Raw genomic sequence first — 26,080 nt, forward strand, 5'->3', positions numbered from 1 at the left:
GCTTACCTTAGAACTGTAGAACACATGTTACCACTGAAAAAGACCTCTCATATAGTTGGATCACACCCTTTACCTATTTATTTAAATGGATTGTTTTAATTATGTAATGTTTGATATGTGCAGGATAATATGTATGCAAATTATAAAGTATAATAATAAAACCTGTCATCCCACCACTCAACCTTAGAACCAGACCATTACAATTGATGTCCCTCCTACTTCCCCCACAGAAATAACCACTATCCTGGATTTTATGTTTATAGCTCCCCGCCAAGGGATTTGTATAGTTTTGCCAAATATGTTAGCATGGTAGATTGCATTATTGCTCTGAGTTCTTTAAATATCCTTCATTTGACGTATAATTTGGCAGTTCCTCCCATTGGAAGTGAAATACATTTCTCTGCCCAAGATGTTAGATTTTCTTTGATCCGTAGAATGTTGCAGGCTGTGACAGGGTGAAAATTCTGAGCCCAGGCCTTAAGAGGAATCACCTGTTTCCACGTTCCCCTCTTGTATTTCTGCCTCTGCCATGAGAAAAACGTGCTTCAGGTCACCTGCTGCTCCAAAGAGGATGAGAGACCTGTGGGGAAGATCTGGATCCAATCTGAAGTTAGAACTAAGCCCAGCTGAGCCCAGCCTAGATTAACCAACTAGATTAGCCTAGATTAAGCCAATCCACAGACACCTGAGTAAGAATACATGAATGTTGTCAGCCACTGAGTTTTGGAGTTATTTGTTAGGCAGCATTATTGTGGCAATGACTGACTGGTATACTATGTATCCCTGAATAGCATATTGTTTACTTTTGCTTTTTTTTAGCTTTGAAAGATGGTAATTAATATTGCATGTCATTATCTAATATTTTTCTTTCCCACTCAACATGATATGTCTGAGATCTATGCAGTAGAATATAACACAGCAGTGTAAATGAACTACAGCAGCAGCCCTCTCAGTTTAGAGATGAGGAAAAGCAAAAGACCCAGAGAGTTCATGAAGGGCTGAACTGGCTTGGAAGCCAAGTGTCATTCCTTCAGCAAATATTTATTGAACATAAACTGAGCACTCACCTCAGTGCTAAGAATATAAAGGGGAACTGGACACATAAGGTTCTTGTCCTCTTGAGTTATAGAGGTCACTTCATAGAAAGAATGCAAGGCCACATCTGTGCCCCCTATCATATCATTGCCAAAGTTTCCTTATTGCTTCTGCCCTGCCTGCTGTTTCCCCCCATTCAGTTCACCACCTCCTGTCCCTGGAGGCAATAATGTAATTAAGGCAATATGTGAGGAGAGCAGGCAGAAACTGGCGTGGATAGCTCTCCTTGGAGATCTGCTGGCAGACTGACTTCCAGGAAAAAGAGCCAAAGTACTTGGGAAATTCAGACCCAAAGATTCATCACTTTTGGGAGGTAGGTCTATTTTTCTGCAGATGACACTTGTCTAGAGGGAACTGGCAGTTTTCTGGCTAGAGATGGCCCTGTAGTGAGCTTAGCAGCTCCATGGACTTAGTACCTGGGTGACCACCATCAGCAGTGGAGCATGTTTGGAAGATGGAGAACCAGTGAGGGATGTTTCATACTCTTGAGGAGTTTGCAGTCAAAGAGCAAAGCAGGATAAGCAAACAATGCATGTCCTCAAACCCCAGATAACAAACACAAAACATCATAGATAGAACCAGAGCTGAGGTAGATACACATGGATTCACCATATGCATATGATGCATATAATCTATGTATCCCTGCATAGATTAGCATGAATGTCAGGCCATCCAGAGTGGCTGAAATGACAGGTCCATACTGTCACTCCATAGACAGGTGTCTATTGTTTCTCTAGAGCATTTCAGTAGTTCCCATGAGTTGCCATTTATTTCGTGCTTTAGAAAAACACAGTAAGAATCCCTTCACATTGAAACTAGACTGAACACAACCGCATACTCCCTCAATGATTCGGAAGGTGTTCCAGGGTGTTGCAGGGCCTCAGGGACATCATTAGGAAAATAGGTTACCGTAGAAACTGAAGAAACAGCATCCTGGTAATATGAGGTTTCACGGTGATTGGGTCCTGGATAAAGAAGTTGTTTTCAGTAATGAAAGATTAGTAGCTCCTGCCAGATATGAAAATGGCAAAACCAAAAAGAGCACTTGGACACTCCCTGCTCCAGTGCTCAGCTCCGGGGGAGGCTGACAACTGCTCCCCTCCACTCCCAGCACCAAAGCACCTAAAGCAAGTTCTTATTGCTGCAACTGCGCTGGGGGCCCCGCCTTCCTCTTCCATTCCAGCTCATAGGGTCAGAGTCAGGCATTTTTGTAAATTCTCTCCTGGATCTCATGGTCCGTTCTCTTCTGGTCAGGGATTGCACAGAGAGTAGCAGCTATGGGCCATCCTTCCTTGAGATGAGGATTGTGTGGGCCTAGAAGGTCTAAGGTCAGGGGAAGCGCACCCTGCTGGGGAACAGAAGTGCTAAGGGCTAGCTTACCTATCTCCCCACCTATTTCCTACTTGAAAATTCTCTTTCTTCTGTGTGTGTGTGTGTGTGTGTGTGTGTGTGTGTGTGTGTGTGTGTGTTTTCATGCCAAAATAAATTATTATAAAGACATGGTTATATATGAGGGACCACCCAGGACAGGAAAGCAAAGAGTGGCCTGCAGTGAAGTGGGGAGGTGCCCCTTCATCACCCAGATCTCACACCTTGTGGATGACTGCTAGGCCAGTGGGCAGCAGAGTAGATTGGAAAGAACCAGAAGTTTCGAGGTCAAGTCCTGGTCCTCCCACTTCCTAACGGCACCATCTTTGCAATGCGGGACTCCTCTCCTCCCCAAGCCTTGGTCATCCCATCTGCAAACAGGGGCTGGGGAGACAGTAGCTTCTGACTGTCTCTTAGCTACAGATACTTTCCACATTCAGGAGCCTATGGAGAAACCAGATACTTCTAGAGATGTGACAACCAGGAAGGAAAAAAATGACACCAAAGTTGAGAAAATACCAAATGGCTCTTATGCTCTGTTTCATAAAATATGGTATATTTTCTCTCCTGTATTCATTCCTGTTATACATGTGTCTTAGTTTTATTCCTACAGTCAGATTACATGTTTCCTAGGAGAAAGAAAAAGTTTCATAGAACTATTGAATTATAGAGCTGGAGGATTTTCATTATTAAACATTACAAAATTATCCATTTTTTAGTCTCCACGTATTCAATTAGAATAAATATCTGTCAGCTTATGGTATCATTATGGCTATCTCATGTGTTTCTCTATCAATGTTGTCAGATATGTTGTGTTTCTGTGCCAATTTTACAGATAAGAAAACTGTTGAAAGACTTGTTAAGGTCCACAGAACCAGTAAATGGTAGTGTTGGGACTTGAACCAAAGTCCTCTGACCCAAAACCTCTAGACTCTTTAGAAGTCCTTTGAATCTCTTCTGTATCTCATGCAGCATTCAACACAATGCAAAGTATATGGTAATAAACAATTATGGGTTGACTGACACCATGTAATTGCAAATTGCCCTTAAAGGCTAGAACTGCAACACATGGCTGTGCATGATTTTTTCATTCCCAGGAATACCCTTGAGTCCCTGTGTATGCCCCATGCTGTAGGAGCCACGGCTTTGGCAGGACCCACCTGGACCTGCAAACAGGGCCCTACAAACTGCCCAGCAAAGCCAGCCAGAGAAAAGTCCTCCATTCTGGCCACAGGAACTTCACCAGTGCATCGGCCTGAGCCCAAGGTGCCAGCTCTGTCCATGGGACACACAGAGGTGGTAACCCTGGCCAGGCCAAGCCCCATGGAGTCACTGAATTTAATTTGCCCATCACAAGACTGGAATAATATTGAAAAGCAAACACCTCATGCAGTTAAGATGGTCATCATAACCACCAAAAAAGACTGGGCATGTGTCCATCCCATCTACTGCAACAGCTGAACTTGGCAACACATTCGTGTGCAACTCGCTTGGTGCTAGGTACTTGGTTCTTCTGGGGACATCAGATCTGGATATGGTCACTTTGTTAGTGTAGCCTCTTCTGTGGACTATGTATGAGTGTTCCTCCTTCTCTACTTCCCCCTAATTTGTCATCCTCACAGTAGCCCCTGTCTGGTTCCTCATCCACTAGCCTAGATCTCAGCTCTGAGCCATTTTATCCACCAGCATCATGCTTTCAGCTCCAGCTTCTCAATCACCACTTCCAACCGTCATCCTCTATTTACAAACTTCAAAGACTCCCTAATTCTTATGGTAACAGATTTGGAGCTGGCCTCCCCCTTAGAGCCCTGCTAACTGCCTCCTCCAGCCCCCTCACTCCCACCCCCATCCCCTAGCCTTCTCCTGTTTCTCTCACACACACCTTCTGTCTTACTAGGCTGGGCTCCCCATTGTGACGACAAATGGCAGACAAATGTGATCTCTCCGCCTCTTGTTCACGTAGCTCTCCTCACCTGGAATGCCTTCTCTATACCCTGGGCCTATCCCAATCTCTTCATCCTCCAAGACCCTCTTTCCTGTTGGCATCCATCCCTCTCTTCTCTAAAACCTCCACAACACGTAATCATATCCTGGATTGCTTTGTGTTAGACTGTTTCACAGCAATCACTATGTGAATAAATATGCTATTTAGTAAATAAATACCTCTCTTAGATCTGGGAACCAGGGCACCTGCACATTAAAAAGCTCTGCTCTGGCCCTCATCTGGCCCTACCCTTCCCGATGGAGTGACGATTCTGTGGGAACAAGTGAACATGCCCATCTTGAGCCTGCATCCTTTCCGTTCCCACTTTTACACCATGCTCCTGATGCCCAGGACCCTGGAATTCCATCCCGAAGAGCCTTGAGCCTATTTCAGGGCCCATGGAAGCCTCTTCCACAGTCTGCCTTTCTGAGAACAAGGGGAGGCTGTATTCTGGGAGATGGGTTTGTGGCTGGAGCTTGGACACATGGGTTGGAGTGTCCCCATGCATATACACAGGCCTTGTGGTTGGAGGAGAAGTGAGGCTGGGCCTCTGTGGGCTAGGGTCCTTCAGTTATCCTTTTGTCCACCTGCTGGAGGATGAAGCCAAGATAGAAAAAAAAGCAAAGGGAGATTCGGAGACAGACTGAGCATGGATGATGTTGTTGAACCTCTGGATTAAGCCTGTGCTTGGACATTTCAGTTAACCAAGCCAAACTATTTTCTTTCTTTGCTTAAATTAAGTTGTGCTTCTGTCACTTGTAACTAAAATTTACTGATGGATATAATGATGATGATGATGATGACAGCAATGATGATAGCTGACAGTTATTGGACAACTTGATGTTCCGGGCACTCTGCTTTGTCTGTGTTAGTTCATTTATTCCTCCAACTACTTCATGAGGTAGTGGGTACTATTATCTCAGTCTTCCAGGTGAGGAAACAGAGCTCCAGAAAAGCTAAGTAACTGCCCAAGGTCACCAAGTATTCAAACCCAAGTCTGTCTGGCTCCTAAGACTGTGCTAAGCTTATTTTTCTTGGTCCCCAACAGTGTGAGTTGGACCACATGAAAGGCAGGGGCCTTAGGTGGGTACAGGTAGCTACTATGGGACAACCAAGGCTCTGAAGGAGGAGGTAGTGGCAAGGGCCAAGGTCAGGGTGTACAGGATGCCACTTGTTTAACCAGACACCCATCAATCCTTGTCAAAGAAGAGAGGAGAAAATGATTCTTCTCCAAAATGCATTCTTCTGTACTTCTCCATCTCTACCCCTAGTCAAAGGCTACTCCAGGAAAGCTTTGGAAAGAAAGACAAAATTGTGAGTTCTGGTGGGATATCTTTTAATGTCCCTGCAGAGGTCAGTAGATTATGCTTTTCAGCAAATATTCGCAGTAACTTATACTGTCATTGAGTTAAATCCCAATAATGAGCAGAGGCATATTAAGCACAGATAGTTCTTGATATGGTTTGACTCTGTGTTCCCACCCAAATCTCATCTCAAATTATAATCTTCACATGTTGGGGGAGTGCTCTGGTGGAAGGTGATTGAATCATGGGTGTGGATTTTCCCCTTGCTGTTCTCGTGATAGCATTCTCACGAGATCTGCTTGTTTGATAAGTGTATGGCTCTTCCCCTGCTCGCTCTCTCGCTTGCTTTCTCTCTCTCGCTCTCTCTCTCGCTCGCTCTCTCGCTCTCTCTCTCTCTCCCCCCTTCCTCTTTCCCTCCCTCTCCCCCTCTCTCCCTCTCCCCCTGTCTCCCTCTCCCTCTTGCCCCCTCTCCCTCCTCCGTCCCCCTCTCCTCTCCCTCTTCCTCTCCCTGTCTCCTGCCACCATGTAAGATATGCCTTGCTTCCCCTTCACCTTCTGCCATGATTCTAAGTTTCCTGAGACCTCCGCAGCCATGCAGAACTGTGAGTCAATTAAACCTCTTTGTTTACAAGTTACCCAGTTGCAGGTAGTTCTTTATAGCAATGTGAAGAAGGGCTAACACAGGTCTTAAGGGTGACCAGGCCCAAATTTCCATCATCACCCAATAATCAGTACATCTAAGAAGTCCCAGACATGGTCCATATAGGAGCCCAGCTCACATCCAATGGGTGACTAGAATCACCCAACTTCAAGCTGACCTTTACGAGTGAAGGAGGAAAACTGCAAACATCAGAGGACTTTAGCTCATGAGTTTTTTATGACCACATACCTAGTTGTGACACTGATCACTGAGTCTCTCCATTAGAGAGAGCCCAATAAGACTAAAAAGATGTACAAATGAGCACAAGAAGGTATATGTGGTGTGCAAGATAGCAGGACTATCATCAAAGGTTCATTGCTGCAAGCACAGGAGAGCTACATGAGACAAACTGCTCTGCTGCATGTGAGAAATGCTCTCATCCCATTGTCACTGCCATAAAATCTTTTTGGAAAAGAGCCCAGACCTCCCCACTGTCAAGCACTCAGTGTCACTCACCAAACACTCATGAAGCACAAAGGGTCTTCCCATTCGCAGGTGTGGGTTTTCAGAATCTTCCAGGAAGGTCAACAGTTTGCAGGATAATCTCCATGGTGCCTCTTGAAAGGAAAGCTCACTGAAATTCAGGCCTCAAGTCCAAATACATTTTATTCTCTACCTATCTTTCTTTAGTAGGAAATATGAATCATAGTAGGCAAGTGCATTTTCTACTGAGCGTCACTATTTCCAAAAATAACACCCATACATGAGCCTGAAACCTACCCCTTATTATGGGGAACTGTTACAATGGTTCCCTGGTTTGCTTATATACTCACCATTTTTTTTTTAAATATTTAAGTTCTAGGGTACAGGTGCATAACGTGCAAGTTTGTTACATATGTATACATGTGCCATGTTGGTGTACTGCACCCATTAACTCATCATTTACATTAGGTATATCTCCTAATGCTATCCCTACTCCCTCCCCCTACCCCACCACAGGCCCCAGTGTGTGATGTTCCCCTTCCTGTGTCCAAGTGTTCTCATTGTTCAATTCCCACCTATGAGTGAGAACATGTGGTGTTTGGTTTTTTGTCCTTGCGATAGTTTTCTGAGAATGATGGTTTCCAGCTTCATCCATGTCCCTACAAAGGACATGAACTCATCCTTTTTTATGGCTGCATAGTATTCCATTGTGTATATGTGCCACATTTTCTTAATCCAGTCTATCATTGATGGACATTTGGGTTGGTTCCAAGTCTTTGCTATTGTGAATAGTGCTGCAATAAACACGTGTAGATGTGTCTTTATAGCAGCATGATTTACAATCCTTTGGGTATATACCCAGTAATGGGATGGCTGGGTCAAATGGTATTTCTAGTTCTAGATCCTTGAGGAATTGCCACACTGTCTTCCACAATGGTTGAGCTAGTTTACAGTCCCTCCAACAGTGTAAAAGTGTTCCTATTTCTCCACATCTTCTCCAGCACCTGTTGTTTCCTGACTTTTTAATGATCACCATTCTAACTGGTGTATACTCACCAATATTTTTTAGCAAAGGGTTAGAGAGGTGAATAGACTGTCATGGAAGTAACAGTGAAGTGGGGACATGAATGATGCCCATGCATTTAATTACATTTCAATTAATAAATTACATTTGTATTAATGACATTTCAGCCAACACAAGGGGTTGCAGGAAATTTTCAGGGGTCATAAGAGCATGTAAAGGGGGACAGAGATTAACCCAGGCCTGGTAGTCAGGAATAAGGGAAGTTTCCCCATGGAAATGCCATTTAGATGGAGAAATGAGTAGTAATTAAAGCAGCTAAAAAGGTGGGGAAGAACATTCAGCTGAGAACAACAGGCGCAAAGATGCTTGATGCCTCCTTCCTTCTTGAAACACTCTCTTCCATGGACTTCCACAACACCACAATTACTTCACTCCTTTTCTGGCTGGTGCTCTGTCTCCATCAAAAGCTCATATTCCTCTATGCAGCCTTTAAAGTTGACCAGTCTCAAGCCTTAGTCCTGAATCCTATTCTTTCTCTATATTCTCCCCAGGCAATCTCCCACTCTTATGGCTGAACTACAATTGAGATATCCACAAATTCCAAGCTTATATCTCTCTCCCAGATCCCTCCTCTTTCTGACCACCGAAAATACATATCCCTGTCTGCTCCTCTTTGCCCTAAGTTAGGCAGAGACAGGGCCCTTTTTGGGGAGGCTGCAGCTGTTGGTTCTGCTTATGAATGAGTGTTCAGTGTGTCTACATCTGGGGCTCAGTGTTGGGAAATCACCTGGTACTAAGCAACTAAGCCATATTTTCCACTACTGGCTTTATCAGTGATAAAGCTGACAAGAAGATCTTCATCCATATCAATCTGACATCATTAAATATCAACTTGAGCAGAGGAAAGGGACTGTCATTTATTGTACCTCCTCAACACCAACAGGGCATAAGAACAAGAAAGTGCAATTCCCATTTCCAACTCTGGTAAATCAGTGGGTGGTGGTGCCACTTGCTGAATAGGCAACGCTGAGGGAAGACCAGACTTTGGTGGAGAAAGAGAAAGCAAAATTTTAGCCTGGGTTTTGTCAAATGAGAGGTGCTTTTGAAACCTTCAAGTAGGAAATTCAGAGAAACTCAGAGGAGAGATCTGTGATACAGATAAAAACTTGAGATTGACAGGAACCTCAGTTATAGCTGAAGCTGTAGGAGTCAAAGAGATTGCCCAGGGAAAATGCAGAAAAAGAATAGATTTGGGACCAAAACTTGAGGCCCATCCACTGTTTTGTTTTGTCTTGCTAATATATTAAAACCTTATTGAGATATAATTTGCATACATAAAATTCATTTTTAAGTGTACAATTCAGTATTTTAATATATTCACAGGGTTACGGAGCAATCACTGCTAATTCCAGAATATTTTTGTCACCTCAAAAATGAATCACATAGCCATTAGCATTCATCCCGATTTCATCATCTTCCTAGCCTCTGACAACCACTAATTTACTTTGAGTATCTGTGGATTTGCTTAATCTAGACATTTCATATAAGAAGAATTGTACAATATGTGACTTCTTATGTCTGATTTCTTAGTATAATGATATTAAGATCCATCCATGTTGTAGCATGTGTTAGTACTTTATTCCTTTTGATCACTAAATAATATTCCATTGTATAGCTATACCACATTTTGTTTATCCATTCATCAATTGATGGACATTGAGTTGTTTCATTTTATGGTTTTTATGAACAAGGCTGCTATAAACAATGATATACAAGTTTTTGTATGGACATAGGTCTTCAGTTTTCTTATATACCTAGGAGTGGAATTGCTCCCTATGTTCAACTTTTTGAGGAGCTGCCAAACTGTTTTTCCAAAGCAGCTGCATTAATTTTACATTCCTACTAGCAATGTATGAGGTTTAAGTTCTGCATATCCTTATCAACACTTGTTATTGTCTGTTTTTTTATATTCATCCTAGTGGACATGAAGTGACATCTCAGTGCAGTTTTGACTTGCATTTCCCTAACAATGTGAGTATTTTCTCATGTGTTTTTGACCAATTATATATCTTCTTTTGAGAAATGCTTATTCCAATCTTTTGCCCATTTTCAAATTGGATTATTAGTCTTTTTATTATAGCGTTGTGTATACATTTTTTATTCTGGATACAAGTCCCTTGTGAAATGTATGATTTACAAAAATTTTCTCTCATTCTGTGGGTTATCTTTTCACTTTATTGATTATATTCTTTGAAGCACAAAAGTGTTTTATTTTGATGAAGTGCAATTTACATTTTTCTTAGTAACTTGTGCTTTTGGTGTCATGGCTAAGAAACCATTGCCTAATCTGAGGACATGAAGATTCACATCTATATTTTCTTCTAAAAGTTTTGTATTTATAGCTCTCAAGTGAAGGTCTGTGGTCCTTTTCAGTTAACTTTTGTACATAGAGAGATAAGAATCCAAGTTCACCCTTTTGCATGTGGATATCAGTTGTCTCAGCAACATTTGTTGAAATACTATTTCTCCCATGTCAAAATCAATTGACCAAAAACGTAAGAGTTTTTTTTCCTGAATTCTCAATTCTATTCCATTGATCTATATGTCTATTTTTATGCCTATACTACACAGTCTTGATCACTATAGCTTTGTGTTTTTAAAGTAGAAAGTGTGAGTCTTCCAAGTTTGTTCTTTTTCAGTATTGTTTTGGTTCCTCTGGGTCCCTTGAATTTCCACATGAATTTTATAATGAGCTTACTAATACCTACAAAAAAGCCATCTGGAATTTTGGTAGGGATTGCCCTGAATCTGTAGATCAATTTGGGGAGTATTGATATCATAACAATATTTTAAATATTCCAATCAATGGTAATAGAACAACTTTTCATTTTTTAAAGTCTTCTTTAATTTCTTTCAGTGATGTTTTATTGTTTTCAGTGTATATGTCTTGAACTTATTTTAAATTTATTTCTAAGTACTTTCTTCTTTTTGATGTCATTATAGATTAAATCATTGTCTTATGTTCTGATTGTTCTTGCTAGTTATAGACATACAATTAATTTTTGCATATTGATCTTGTATCCTGCAACTATTCTGAACACATTTATTATGCCCAATTTTTGTGATTTTCTTAGGATTTACTCTATGCAAGATGATTTCATATGCAAATAGAGCTAGTTTTACTTTTCCATTCCAATCTGGATGCTTTTTATTTCTTTTTCTCACCTAATTACCATGAATTAGATACCCTGAATTAGATGTTGAATGGAAGTGCTGCGACTAGACATCCTTGTCTTGTTCTTGATCTTAAGGGGGAAATATCCTGTCTTTCACCCTTAAATTGTTGTTAGGTGTGGATTTTTCATAGACGGCTGTATTATTATACTGTATTATTAGAGTTTTTCATAGATGGCTGTATTATAATAGTTTTCTATTGCTTCTATAACTAATTATGATAAATTGGCTTAAAATGACATAAATGTATTATCTCCCAGTGCAATGGATTCAAAGTCCAACATGGTGTCACCAGGCTAGATTGGAGTGTGTTGTCAGGGATCTGCTCCTTTCTGGAGGCTCTAGGGCAGGTTCCGTTTCCTTGCTTTTGTCAGGTTAAGTTCCCTTCTTTTTCTAGTTTATTGAGTGTTTTTAACACGAAAGAATGTTGAGTTTTGTTAAATGCTCTTTCTGTGCCTCTTGAGATGACTGTGTGGTTTCTAGTCTGTCAGCATTTAAAGACGGGGTAGAGAGAAATGGGCCTGCAAAAAAACACAGGAGCAGCCAGGAATAGGAGGGAGAAAAAGTGAGTGTGGTGTTATTGAAGTCAAGAGAAAAAAGGGCTTCAAAAAGGAGGAAGTGATCAAAAGCATCAATACTGGTGAGAGGTGAGATGGAAACTGGAAAATGTTCATTTTGTTTGGTTTTGTGGAGGTTGTTTGTGACCTTGGTGATAGCTACTATAGTGGGATGACATGAGGTGAAGACCATTGGGAGTGCAATGACATTACCTAAATTTTGGGCAGTCTAGGGGTAAAAGCTAGAGGACAGTGATTACATTGGAGAGGTTAATATCAGGAGAACTTAATGGGCTTTTGTATAGCGGATTTTTTATACATTTTGGTTGAATCAGAGAGGACTAGAATCACGTCCTCAGTGTCTGAGATGCTGGTATAAGATTCTTAGCTTTTTCTAAAATCAAGAAAGGACATCTCCATGCCTCAACTTCAGGAACCAACTCAGAACATTTGAGAAGGCATGGTGAGCTCTTGCCTACTTCGCCCTGTGAATGAAACTGAGTGGAGTGTAGGAGGTTGCCCCATCTTGGTAACACACCAAGGCTTGGCCTCCACATTTGAAGATGGGATGAAATCTACATATGGTATCTAGACTTTTGATGACTCTTTAAAATTGAAGTTTTGGGGAGGGGCAGGGGAAGCAGAAATTCCATGCCTTAGGGATAGACATTTCCCATCAGCAGCAACGTCATCTTCTACAGTGAGAAGAAGCCAGCTCCACCCAGTTCTCTGGTCTCAGCCTTTTTGCTGCACTCCTGGATGAGGCCTCTCAAGTGACAGGACCCAGGAGACCCCAGCGCCCTGCTGCAATGCTCATTTCCTTCTACCTGGCAGTCTCATTCCATTGAACGCTTCCCCGGGATATTTATGCGGAAAGCAAAGAAAATACTCCAGGGTCGTTTTTAATAAGTGCCAATCCCTCCTAGGCTCTTTGCAGCCATAAACATTTACGTCTAATATCCCAAAGAAAATGTTGATGCAGTCTGATGTGGGGGCGACAGCACACAGATTAGCCTAAACAAAAACACAAGGGTGACAGTTAGCTTTTTTCTGCATGAAGCTGCATTCACTCATTTTTGACATAAAAGTGCAATTTGCATATTCTTTCAAGTCTGTTTAGCTGCAAACACATGTGTGTTTGGGGCAGAGAAATTTAAAATTTGTAAATTATTCAGAAACTACTGCCAAATTGTAATCAAGTGGTAGGAAAAACATTCTACACTGAATAGTCGTAAGTACAGAGGGGAGCCTTCTCAGGCTTGGGAAACATTTTTAAATATACTGGTGCTTAATCAACTCAGAGAAAACAGGGGGAGAAATGTTTACTTTCTTAGCAACAATTTAATATAGACGTTAGGCTAGGCGGGTTTTTTCTGTTTATTGAACATTGCAGAATGAAATGATTTTAGTATTGTGACATTAAATAAATAATGTGCCTTCCGACAGAAAACTAAACATTGTGACTAATCCAAGGTAGAAATTGCTAATGCCACTCTCAAAACCATTATAAACCCAGAACCATAATTACTAGGAAACAATCCAATGTAATTTAATGTGTGTATACTATACCTTGCTGATTGTAACACTGAGTGTGTATTGGTTATATCCCATCTTTGATGTTTATGCATCTGTCCATCTCCTCTTTTACTTTGTGCATTTAGCAAGTATTGTTCTAAAGTTCTACTTTCTGCAAAGCACTACACTGGGACCCTTGGGGTCTAGGGAAATTATAGAGAGAGACGATCATGTACACGGGTGAGTGAGTAAACTATTATGGGAATAGAGGGCTGATAGACATTGGCAGGACTGTTGAGTGCAGACACAGAGTGGGAGCACCTGTCACAATGTAGATGGAGGGGCAATGGGTAGAGAGGTCAGAGCAGGTAGATGGTGGATTGAAGCTGCATGATAATTATAACATAACTTCTAGGACCATAACTGTACAATGCATGCATAAAGATTGCTACGACCAAATTTAGTTTTTTTAAAAAGTCAAAATCTAACCTGGCACGGTGGCTCACATCTGTAATCCCAGCACTTTGGGAGGCCGAGGTGAGTAGATCGCCTGAGGTCAGGAGTTCGAGACCAGACTAGCCAATATGGTGAAATCGTCTCTACTAAAGAAAAACACAAAAATTTAGCTGGGCATGGTGATGGGTGCCTGTAATCCCAGCTACTCGGGAGGCTGAGGTAGGAGAATCACTTGAACCCAGGAGGCAGAGGTTGCAGTGAGCCAAGATCGCGCCATTGTACTCCAGACTGGGTAACAAGAGCAAAACTCTGTCTCAAAAACAAAAAAGTCAAATTCTGTCCAATCTACTTTTTCTAAGTATCTGTTTGACTATTACTAGGGGTAACCTCTGAGAAATAGGGTAGACATGGGAGGTGGGGGCAAAGAGATTGTTGCACAATCTTTCAAAACAGTTTATTACAGCTGGGAACATTCCTTTAATGGAATCAAATGGTAAATGGGAAACCAGATTATCTGAACAGCATATAGAAAACAGCAAATAAGGCCGGGCGTGGTGGCGGATGCCTGTGGTCCCAGCTACTCAGGAGGCTGAGGCAGGAGAATGACGTGAACCCGGGAGGCGGAGCTTGCAGTGAGCCGAGATTGTGCCACTGCACTCCAGCCTGGGTGACAGAGCGAGACTCCGTCTCAAAAAAAAAAAAAAAAAAATTACAAATAAATTCTAAGTCCAGTAGGGTGAGTTATCAAAGAGAACTGAAGATTGGGGCTGAGCTCTCTCATCCATTCATTCATTCTTTTCATTTATTCATGCATTCACTCATTCAAGGAACGTCCATGGAACACCTAATTGGCAAAGTGCAACTTAGAAATAGAAGACAGAGATCCTACCCTTATCTTGTGTGTTTATGTGGATAAATACAGGGAAAATTTCTGTCTAAAAAGTCCTGAGACATAAAGAGGCAAAGTTTGATAGAGGCAAAGTTTGTTCTAAGACTTCTGCATTCAAGCTCTTGAGCATTTTGCGGTAACTCCAAAAGAATTTTCCTTCAGGCAAAGTTATTGGTTTTGGGGGGTTTTCTTTGGTTTGTTTGTGTGTGTGTGTTTGTTTTTTGCATTTGCTATGAAGGTGATTCACCACGTGGTTGTTAATATACATATTTATTATGTATGTACATTACATACATTTTTGTGTGTAAACATTTTCTATCAACAGCGGCATTCAGTGAGAAATCATATTCAGATCATTGCTTCAATTAAATTATCCAATATTCTTTCCAGAGAAGCCTTCCTTGTCCTGGCACTTTTTATAGCCATTTTACATATGACTTCAATTAGGATCATCAGTCTACGGAGAGAATATTTGGAAGTCCTTTTTAAAGAAAAATAAGAGACCATAAAAAGTAGAAAGGAAAAAGTAAAACTGTCTTTATTTGCAGATGCCCTAATTTTGTATGTAGAAATTCCAAAAAATCTATTAAAAAACTATTAGAACTAATAAGTACATTAATACAAACTCAACCTATAAAATTGCATTTCTATAAAATAGCCACAAACAATTGGCAAGGAAAAATTTTAAAGGTCTATGCCATTACAATGGATTTTAAAAATGTAAAATAGGCCGGGCCCAGAGGCTCATGCCTGTCATCCCAGCACTTTGGGAGGTCAAGGCAGGACGAACACACTTGAGGCTAGGAGTTCAAGACCAGCCTGAGTAGCATAGTGAAACCCTGTCTACAAAAATTAAAAAAAAAAACAAAATAGCTGGGTATGGTGGTAGTCCCAGCTACTTGGGAGATTGAGGTGAGAGAATGGCTTGAGCTGAGGAGTTCAAGGCTACAGCAAGCTATGGTTATAGTGCACTCTAGACTGGGTGACAGAGTGAGACCCTGTCTCTAAATATATACATAATATTTATATTTATAAAAATATAATTTTGTATTTTTATGTATATATTTATAAAAATGTATATATTTATAAAAATATATTTTATATATTTTTATATAAAATATATTTATATATTTATAAAATATATTTTATATATTTTATATATTTATAAAATAATATATTTATAAAAATATATATTTATGAAATACTTGGGAATAAAGTTAACAAAATATATGCAAGACTTGTATATTGAAAAAACAACAATAACAGCAGAATTACTGGGAGAAATTTAAAAAGAGTTAAATAAATGAGAGACACACATGTTCACAGATTAGATGACTCAATATCATTAAGACATTAATTCTTCCTGAACTGATATATAAGTTCAATGAAATCACAATCAAAATCCCAGAAAGTTTATGGTTGTTGAAATTGACAAGCTGGTTCTGAATTTTATGAGGAAATGCAAGAGACCTAGAATTGCTAAGACAGCCTTGAAGAACAAAATTGGAGAATTGACAGTACAAAATGTTGAGTCTTACAAAAATGATAAAGCTATAGTAACTAAGGAAGCACAGTATTGATGAAGGGATAGATAAGTAGATCAGTGTTACAAAATGCAGTACAGAAATAGACTCACATATATGCTCACCTGATTCACAAAGACAATACCAATGTAATTCAGTGGAGGAAAGAATTATTTTTTCAAAAGCTGGTGCTGAAACTTGAGATATCTACATAGGGCAAAACAAAAAACAAACAAAAAAAAAACTAAGCATGACCCCCTACCTCCTACAATGCACAAAAATTAATGTGAGATGGATCATAGACTTAAATATGAAAGATAAAACAACAAGGTTTCCAGAGGCAAACGTAAGAGAATAGCTTCAATACCTTGGAGGAAGCCAAGATTTCTTAGAACACAATAAATCAGTAGCCCTAAATTTAAAAAACAAAAACCTGATTAATTGAACTTCACTAAAATTGAAGACTTCTGTTCATCATCAGAAATAATTAAGAGAATAAAAAAGCAAGTACGAGACAAATATCTTTGTACAGATAAGACAAAGGGCTCGTATCTGAAATATATGAACAACTCCTACAAATCAATGAGAAGACAAACCAATTTTAAAATGTGTAAAAATATTTCACTTAAAAAGAGAGAATATCCAAATGGCTAACAAGCATGTGAAAAAATACTGCACATTATACTACTTATCAAGTAAACGCAAACTAAAGCCATAATGAGATGCCACTATACACCCACCAGAATGACTAAAATTTAAAAGGCTGATACTACCGAATGCTAGTGAGGGTAGGAAGCAACTGGACCTTTCAAACATTGACGGTGGGGATGTAAAATGTCACAACTACTTTTGAATATCATTTGGTAACATCTATTAAAGTCAACAAGTGCATACCCTGTGACCCAGCAAATTCACACGCAGTTGTTCACCCAACAGCAAACTGCACATATGGGCACACACAAAATGACATGTACAAGAATGTTCATAGTAGCTTTATTTGTAATAGCAAAAAACTAGAAGCAACCCACAGACCCATCAACAGGAGAATGGATACATCAATCATGGAATATAGGTGTGTATACGTAAATATTTGCATGCATGTGTACACACAAATACATACACACATATGCACCCACAAGCATACAATAGAATACTACAAAACAATAAAAGGTACAAAGTACTGATAAGTGCAACAAAATGAGTGAACCTTAAGATATTATATTAAATGGAAGAATCCAAACACTAAAGTGCATACTGCATGATTTGATTGATATTAAGGTCATAAGCAAGCTAACCTATTCCCTGTTGATAGAAATACACACTAGTTACCTCAGGTGTTGGTATGGGTGGAAGTGGAACATGAGGGGGGCTTTTGGGGTACTGGAAAGAGCCATATCTTGACCTGATTATACAGATGCAAAAATTCACCAAGATGAACACATAAGATCAGTACCCTTGCACAGTTTATGTTATGCCTCAATAAAAATAGTTAAACAGACCAGGCATGGTGGCTCACGCCTGTAATCCCAGGACTGCGGGAGGCCGAGGCAGGTGGATTGCCTGAGGTCAGGAGTTCGAGACCAGTCTGGCCAACATGGTGAAACCCCATCTCTACTAAAAATACAAAACCCGTCTCTACTAAATATACAAAAAAATTAGCCGGGCGTAGTGGCAGGCACCTGTAATCCCAACTACGTGGGAGGCTGAGTCAGGAGAATTGCATGAACCAGGGAGACGGAGGTTGCAGTGAGCTGAGATTACACCATTGCACTCCAGCCTGGGTGACAGAGCAAGACTCCATCTCAACAAAACAAAACAGTCAAATAAAAATAAAGAAAAAGAATTTTAATGCATTACCATGTTAGTGAATTTTTAAAAAGAAAAATCTTTTTAATACTCTATTCATTAAATACCAGGTCAAGACAAGAAAACCTATATATATGATAAAGAGATCTTGTTCAGCAAAACAGTTACTGAAGAGGGATGGAGGAATACCCTTATGAAAAAATGGACAGAACCTGCAGGAAGAAAACTGCAAAACTTTATTGGGAGACATTCATGCCTTGAATAAATGAAAAAGCATGTCATGTTTCTGGGTGGGAAAATCTAAGACCACTTAGATATCAGTTCTTCCCTCAAGTAATACTACATCATTAACATTATCCCAAATAAAATCCAAACAGAAAATGTTTTAACTTGACAAAATTATCCTATAGTTCATCTAAGTAGAATAGCCAAGATGTCTGGAATAGGGGTGATAATGCAGGCTTTTACCTGCAGACACTAAGACTGAATGAAATAATGTAAAGCTGAAATAATGTTAAGACTGTACTACCGATGCAAAAACAGATAAGCATGGTGACAGAGCAGAAATACAGCAATGCACCCAAATGTTTGTAATCAGTGGAGGAAGGCTAGGTTGTTTAACAAATGAGGGCAATGAGCCAATCATTTGTAAAATAAAGTTAGAAACTTACCTGTTAGCTTAAAGCAAAATAAATTCAGCAGGGATGCATTATTTACATTTTTTAAATAAAGCTGCCAATATCATAGACTGAACTGCTGCAGGAAGCTCCCAGATTCCCTACCTTACCTCCAAACACATGAAAGTTATGCTTTAATATATATATTAAAAGCCAGGCTCTATGGCTCATGCCTATAATCCCAGCACTTTGGGAGGCTGAGGCAGGCAGATTGATTGAGCCCTGGGGTTCGAAACCAGCCTGGGAAACATGGCAAAACCCCATCTCCACTAAAAATACAAAAATTAGCTGGGTGTGGTAGCGTGTGCCTGTAGTTTCAGCTACTCGGAAAGCTGAGGTGGAGGGATCGCTTGAGCCTGGAGAGATCGAGGCTGCAGTGAGCCATGATTTTTATATATATATGTGTGTGTATACATACATATATACATATATATAGTACTTGTATGATACATATATATGTATACATACGTATGTATACATACATATACTATATATGTATATATAATTATGTAAATATTATATATTTATTTCTTTATTTAAAAACAATTCATATTCAGCCTATCTCAAAAATATGCAAAAGAAATCCACAAGTACCAGAAAGTAGAAAAAGAAAGCTAATACCAGAGCAGTAAAAGGCAACTAAAAACCAAATTGACCATGAAGTTAGAACCAGATATGTGCTCAAGGCGCTGAGGTTTTAATTTAAGTGCTTAGCTTCTTTGCATGTATGTAATTATTGATAAATAATTATCTTAGATTACATCTACTGTCATGGTATTTGTTTCCTATTTATTTCCCCCGTTTTTGTTCATTTTTTCTTCTTTTCTTTCTTTGGGTTATTTCTTAGTATTTTATTTTATCTCCTTCATTGGATTTTTAGTTGTGCCTCTTTTTTGTCTGTAGCTCTTACTCTAGAGATTGCAATATGCAACTTTAGTTTTTTACAGACTACAATTTATTAATATTATGCTACTTCACATGTAATAAAAACTGTACAACAATATACTTCATTTAGCTCCTTCTGTACTTTGTAGTGTTATGATTACATCTTTTACTTTACATATGTTATAAACCCCATGGTATATTGTTATCATTCATTTGCTTTAAATTGTCAGTTGCACACTCAGAAAATTAAGGAAAGAGAAAAAAGCCTTTTCTATTTATCCCCATGCTTACTATTTCTGGAACTCTTTGTTTCTTCCTGGTCATATGTGTTTCTATCTGGCATAGTGTCCCTTAGGTTTGAGGAACTCCCTTTAGCACTTCTTGTAGTGAAGGTCTACTGGCTGTAAATTCTCTCAATGTTTGCTTATCTGAAAATGTCTTTATTTCACCTTGATTTTTTTTTTTTTTTTTTTGAGACAAAGTCTCACTCTGTTGCCCAGGCTGGAGTGTAGTGGCACAATCTCAGCTCACTGCAACCTCTGCTTCCTGGGTTCAAGCGATTCTCATGCTTCAGCCCCCCAAGAAGCTGAGATTACAGGTGTGTGGCACCACACTGGTAAATTTTTGGGGTTTTTTTTGTAGCGATGAGGTTTCACCATATTGACCAGGCTGGTCTCAAACTCCTGACCTCAGGTCATCTGCCCACCTCAACCTCCCAAAGTACTGGAATTACAGGTGTGAGCCACTGCGCCTGGCCTTCTTAATTTTTTAAGGATATATCACTTCACTGGCTCTAAGATTTAAGATTGAAGGTTTTTTTCTTTCAGCACTTTAGAGATGGTTTTCCAATGTCTTCTGGCTTCTGTTGTTTCTAATTTTAAAACCAACAGCAATACAAATACTTGTTACCTTGTATATAATTTTTATTTTTTCCCTCTGGCTTCCTTTAATATTTTCTTCATATCTTTTTGAACAATTTGACCATGATGTGCCTAGGTGTCTGTATTTATCCCATTTGGGATTTGTCAAACTTCTTGGATCTGTGTATTGATGTTTTTCATCAAGTTTAAGAAATATTCAGCCATCCTTTTTGTTTTCATTTTATTTCTGTCATGTTCTGTCTTCTGTGACTTCAATTACATATGTCAACTACTTGATATTATTCCACATGTCACTGACAGTTTGTTCATTAAAAAAAAATATTTTTGTTTTCATTCTGCTTCAGTTTGAATAATTTATTTTGCCCCATCTCCACATTCACAGATCCTTCATTCGGAATACCCCAGTGTCCCAGCTGCTATGAATCCCATCCGAAGACATGATTTCAGATATTGTATTTTTCAATTCCAGAATTTTCGCCGGGTTTTATAGTAGTGCTTCCATTTCTTTTCTGAAATACTCCCATATAATTCTTTATTCATTCTATCCATCTTTTTCTACACATTCTCTAACACATTCCTAATAGTTATCCTTGTCTGATTCCAAGTTGCAGAGCATTCATTCTACAAGTTGCAGAGCCTTCATTCTACAAATTGCTCAATAGTGCTCTTCAAAGTGTCAAGACTTCCCAGGTGTGATGGCTCACACCTGTAATCCTGGCCCTTTGGGAGGCCGAGACAGGCAGATCACTTGAGGTCAGGAGTCCGAGAACAGCCTGGCCAACATATTGAAACCCCATCTTTACTGAAAAATACAAAAATTAGTCCACCTGGCAGCACCCAGCTGTAATCCCAACTACTCAGGACGCTGAGGCACGAGAATCGCTTGAACCCGGGAGGCGGAGGTTGCAGTGAGCCGAGGTTGCGCCGCTGCACTCCAATCTGGGCAACAGAGTGAGACTTTGTCTCAAAAAGAAAAAAAATAAAAGTGTCAAGGCCATGAAAAGAAAAAAAGACTGAGGAACTAACCCAGACTGGAAGATACTAGGGAGACCTGACAATGGAATTCTGAGTGGGAATTCGAGGTGGGATTCTGAGCCCTCTTCGTTCCCTGCTGTATATACCCACAGCCGCAGCTGGGAATACACTGGCCCCAACCACACAACCTCAGGCTAGTAGGCCACTGTCCCCACCCACTCACCTGTGCCTGGCATGGTCACTTCACCAACAATGCCTCTGGTTATGGGCTTTGCCCACTGCTCTAAATCTGGTGAATTCCCTACAATCCTCTCAGAGAAGCTGCCAGTATTCCTAACCTGCCCAGGCCTGGCAAACTTCGCATCAGCTAAGTTGGGGAGAGGAGCAGCCTCAGGCTAAGACGTTACAGATTCCCACTGTCCGTACCCGAAGTTCAGCAGTTTTTCAAGCATAAAAGCTTCTCAGGTGGTCTGCCTTTGATCAGTTTCCAAAATACTGAAAAGGTTATTTTTATCCATTTTTGTCTGGCTTCATAGTTGGTTTTATGGGAAGAGACGTTGCCAGTTTCCTCATTAGGCCACAGCCAGAAGTCCTGCATGAATATTTGTTAAAGAATAACTGGAGAGAGAGAAATGTATTAATAAAGTTAGTCTATTAGCAATATTATCATAGATGAGTGAAGGACAGATCATTTGCAATTAATGCACATAAAGATGCCAGTCTTGCTTGGGACGAAGACAGAATTTGTTAAGTTAAATAAGCATATTAAAAATGTAAGAACAATCACTTAAAAAATAGAAATAGAATATACAATTTCAAACTAATCAAGGAAACCAAGGGAGAAATAAAGAAAACTCAATGGATCCATTAGAGGACTAAAAAGATGGAAAGAAAAAGAAAGAAGTATTGTAAATTAAAAACGCAAAATTATGTATCGGGACAAAAGTCCCATTATGTCAGTAAATGTAAAAGTAAAGTAAAAGTAATTGAATTAAGTTTTCTTTTTATGATAGAGTATTCAGATGAGTAAAAAGCCAAAATCTAGATACACATTGATTACAAGATGTAAATCTAAAAAATAAAGACACAGAAATATTAAAATTAAGGAATATAAGAACTATATACTATGCAAATACTAACCAAAAAAGAACTGGTATAGCAATATTAATAAGAATTACTTAACTACAAAGAAAGCAATTCTGTGAGGAAGCATAGCTATTATATTGCTTTCAAGGGATTGTAAATTGCTACAAACTCTGGGAAGTAATTTGTTAATATGCACCAAAGGCCTTAAAATAGGGTTTTTTTAATATGAAATTCCATTTCTTGGAATTTATCCTAAAGAAATAGTCATATGATGAGCAAAAATACATATAAAATGATGTGCCATAAGTAGTAATTGTTAAAGCAAAGGGTTTTGGAGTCTAGGCTTAAATCTCTGCACCACAGTTTTCTGATTGATCACATTGGCATAATAGTTATACCTATTTCATAGGGGTATTATAAATATTAGATATGGAAATATACATAGCACATGTAAAAGAGTAGCTGACACATAATGATAAGTTGAAAGTTTTTGCATCGCGGTTTGCATGCGTTCTACACATGCCTTCACACCTCCTGCAAGGTACCCCACAACCTGCTGCCTTTGTCCAAGGCTTCTTTCTGGGCTCACTTCACCTCAAACTGTCTTCCAGTTCCAAGGCCCTCCATGCTCTCCCCTACCTGGATGGCTCCTCCCAATACAGTTCACAGAGCTGATTCCTTCTGATTCTCAAAAACCCATCGAGATGTCACCTCCTCAGAAAAACCATCTCTGACCACCTAGTCTAAAGCAGTCATCCACTAGCTCCAATGTTCTCCCTTAGACATTCCCCCACTCTTTTTCCTCCTAACACCTCATTGTTTCAGCCAACAAGTATTTCTTGAGCATCTACTATGTGTCAGGCATTATTCTAGGTGCAGAGAATACAGCAGTAAACAAAACAAGGCTTACCAGAGCTTGTCATTTTATTTTTATTTACTCCTTTATGCAGTGGGATCAATCACTTAGATATTAATTTTTGCTTTATTCCCATGGATACAGAAACCCCAGGAAGGAAAATGTAATTTCCCCTCTCCCAATTCTCAAAGCAGCTGAACCTTTGTGGTCTAACCAGTCTAGGCTCTTTGGGAGGGTCATATCTCCCAGGTATTGGTGAGTTTCTGGGGAAGGGGCTAGCACTGGGCAAGGGAAGGAAGGAGTGGAAGCTGGTGTTTTTAAAAAGAATACTGCACCAGGAAACTGAGTAAACTCCTGGGTGCAGAATTCAGTGGGAGCAGGGATTTCCTCTGAGGGTGCAAAGCAGATATCTCCTGGGAACCCACCTGGGGGTTGATAGAACAGAAGAGGGCTTTGAGCAAGCGTTCTCCAGCCCCCCAGGGAGCAGGTCCACCAAGGACAACCCCAGAAACTGTGACAGCTGTGGGCTGAGGATGTGAGAGCTGCCTCCTATTTTCTGGCTACAAAACCCTGGTATTTTGCTACAATCTGTGGGAAAGGAAACGACCCTGGCAGCTAATGTTGAAGTTAGTGCAGACTTTGGCAAGGGTAGAGCTGAGATCCAGATTTGATGGGATTTAGGGAGAAAATTTCACACCTAAGTGACGTGGAGCAACTCCTAACAGTTTCTCTTGTCTACTGGGTGCCTATCCCTCCATTCTAGAAGCCAGCTTTGTGCAGCACTGTTGTGTTCAGGGCCTATTAGAACACATAGCCCCTCAGGACTTCATATATGCTTGTTAAATGAGTGATTTTGGAAAATTATACATAAAAATGTTAATATGACTAACACTGAAGAAAGGATTATAGGTGATTTTAAAATGAAAGTGTAGGCCAGGCACAGTGGCTCATGCCTGTAACCCCAGCACTTTGGGAGGCCAGGGCAGCAGATTGTTTGAGCCCAGGAATTTGAGACCAACTTGGGCAACATGGCAAAACCCTGTCTTTACAAAAAAACACAAAAATTAGCCAGGTGTGGGGATGCGTGCCTGTAATCCCAGCTACTCAGGAGGCTGGATGGGAGGATCACTTGAATATTGGAGGCGGAGGTTGCAGCGAGCCGAGATCATGCCACTGCACTCCAGCCTGGTTGAGAGAGCAGGACTCTGTCCAAAAAAATAAATAAATAAATAAAATGAAAGTCTAATTCGTCATCACTGTTACAAATGCTCATATCTTTGACTCTAAACTTTTTTTTTTTTTTGAGACAGAGTTTCACTCCTGTTGCCCCCACTGGAGTGTAATGGTGTGATCTCAGCTCACTGCAGCCTCCGCCTCCCGGGTTCAAGAGATTCTCCTGACTCAGCCTCCTGAGTCGCTGGAATTACAGGCATGCGCCAACACGCCCGGCTAATATTGTAGACTCTAAACTTCTGTTTCAAGGAATTTCTTGTAAGGCAATCCAAGCGTGTGTAAGGATATGCATATAAAAGGTACTTCCCTGAAGCCTTTTGGTAATCTTAACACACTGGGAACAACCCAAATAGCTATCAGTAGGGGACTTACTACATAAATTGCAACAAAATATTAAAGAGCTGAAAAGAAAACTCTTCATATAGTGAAAGAGAATTGCCCCAGGATATATTGCCAAATGAAAAAACAACAGACAGTGTGTGTGATATAATAGGTAAAAGGAAAAAATAATAGGCAGGAGTGTGTGTTTGCTTATGCACCACATACCTCTGGAAGGGTAAAGACACGGATTGCCTCTGGGGAGGGGAACTGTGTGTTTGTGGAGTGGAGTGGAAGGGAGAGTTTTATTGATTATCTTTCTGACTTTTTTGGCCTTTTAATCATATTAATATGTTTTCTATGTTTAAAAAATAGTTAAATATCCAAATAAAATCCTTGTTTTCTTTTCTGGTTCTTTTTTTTAATTTTCTCATAAATGAAAGACTACTTGCTTTTCTTAATTTTGAAAAAGGAAAAAGAGGGTGGTGACTCCTCAAGGATCTAGAACCAGAAATAGTATTTGACCCAGCAACTCCTTTATTGGGTATATACCCAAAGGATTATAAATCATTCTACTATAAAGATACATGAACACATATGTTTACTGCAGCACTATTTACAATAGCAAAGACTTGGACCCAATGAAATGCCCATCAATGATAGACTGGATAAAGAAAATGTGGCACATATACACTATGGAATACTATGCAGCCATAAAAAAGGATGAGTTCATGTCCATTGCAGGGACATGGGTGAAGTTGGAAACCATCATTCTCAGCAAACTAACACAGGAACAGAAAACAAAACACTGCATGTTCTCACTCATAAGTGGGAGTTGAACAATGAGAACACATGGACACAGGGAGGGTAACATCACATACCAGGGCCGGTCGGGGGGTGGGGTCGACGGGAGGGAGAGCATTAGGACAAATACCTAATGCATGCGGGGCTTAAAACCTAGATGATGGGTTGATGGGTGCAGCAAACCACCATGGCACATGTATACCTATGTAACAAATCTGCACATTCTGCACATGTATCCTAGAACTTAAAGTAAAATAAAATTTAAAAAAAGGAAAAAGAGGTAACAAGGGAAACCCATTGATAGAAAGTAAGGTCTAATTGAAAAGGACAAGAACTCTATACCATTTTTCTCCTGGAAATGTGTTTTGAGGTGCCCCTTTGTACGAAAGATGTCAAGTCAAATGTGGCTGAGCCTTTTCATCAATGAAACTAGTAATATAATAATGTGGGAGGGTGTATTTTCTTAAAACATGTCCTGTGGATTCCT

Source organism: Macaca mulatta, chromosome 13 (genome assembly GCF_049350105.2).
Source record: "Macaca mulatta isolate MMU2019108-1 chromosome 13, T2T-MMU8v2.0, whole genome shotgun sequence".
In the NCBI taxonomy this organism is placed as follows: Eukaryota; Metazoa; Chordata; class Mammalia; order Primates; family Cercopithecidae; genus Macaca; species Macaca mulatta.